At 42.9% G+C, this 1,095-nt stretch overlaps 1 pseudogene; it reads left to right on the forward strand.

The window, feature by feature from the left end:
• Positions 1–527, forward strand: part of LOC109375481 (60S ribosomal protein L18 pseudogene) — a 14,572-nt pseudogene extending 14,045 nt beyond the window's left edge.
• Positions 528–1,095: the final 568 nt, after the last annotated feature.

The following is a 1,095-nucleotide window of genomic DNA, read 5'->3' on the forward strand; positions in this document are numbered from 1 at the left end:
TGAAAGGTTCGGCGCAAGGAGCCCAAGAGCCAAGACATCTACCTAAGCTATTGGTCAAGTTATACAGGTTTCTGGCCAGACGAACCAACTCCACCTTCAACCAGGAGGTGCTGAAGAGATTGTTCATGAGTCGCACCAACCGGCCACCTTTGTCCCTTTCCCGGATGATCTGTAAAATGAAGCTTCCTGGCCGCGAGGGCAAAACTGCTGTGGTTATAGGGACTATAACTGATGATGTGCGTATCCAGGAGATCCCCAAACTGAAGGTGTGTGCACTTCGTGTGAGCAGCCGTGTCCGGAGCCGCATCCTCAAGGCCGGGGGCAAGATCCTTACCTTCGACCAGCTGGCCCTGGACTCCCCCAAGGGCTGTGGCACTGTCCTGCTCTCTGGTCCTCGCAAGGGCCGAGAGGTATACAGGCATTTTGGTCTGTGCCACACCAAACCCTATGTGCGCTCCAAGGGCCGGAAGTTCCAGCATGCCAGAGGCCGAAGGGCCAGTCCTGGCTACAGAAACTAACCCCAGATCCTGCCTTGTTATTAAAAATCTTTTGGAAGCTGAAACAAATAAAATAAAAATAAAAAGATGTATAAAAACTTTACATTAAAAATTACAAAATGCTAATGAAATAAATCAAAGGTGAACTAAATAAATGGAGAGGCATACCTTGTTCATGGATTAGAAGACTCAAGATAAGTGAAGATGTCACTTCTCCCCATGTTGATCTATAGGTTTAACAAAATCCCCATCAAAACCCCATGAACTTTTCTTGTAGATATAGACAATATTAATTCTAATATTTACATGGAAGTTAAAGAATGTAGAGTAGCTAAAACGGTTTTGAAAATGAACTAAGTGGGAGGAATAACACTAAAGGTGAGAATATTATACAATTATGGTAACAATGACAAAATGATACTGGCAAAGGGATAGACACATAATTCAGTGGAACACAATAGAGGATGCAGAAATAGCCACATATGAGTTTGGCCAACTGACTTGACAAAGATCCAAAAGTAAATACAATGGAGGAATTATAGCATTTTCAAAAAATGGTGCCAGAGCAATTGAACATCTATAGGCAAACTAACAAAAA

The sequence above is a fragment of the Hipposideros armiger genome, unplaced genomic scaffold, assembly GCF_001890085.2.
Source record: "Hipposideros armiger isolate ML-2016 unplaced genomic scaffold, ASM189008v1 scaffold_960, whole genome shotgun sequence".
In the NCBI taxonomy this organism is placed as follows: Eukaryota; Metazoa; Chordata; class Mammalia; order Chiroptera; family Hipposideridae; genus Hipposideros; species Hipposideros armiger.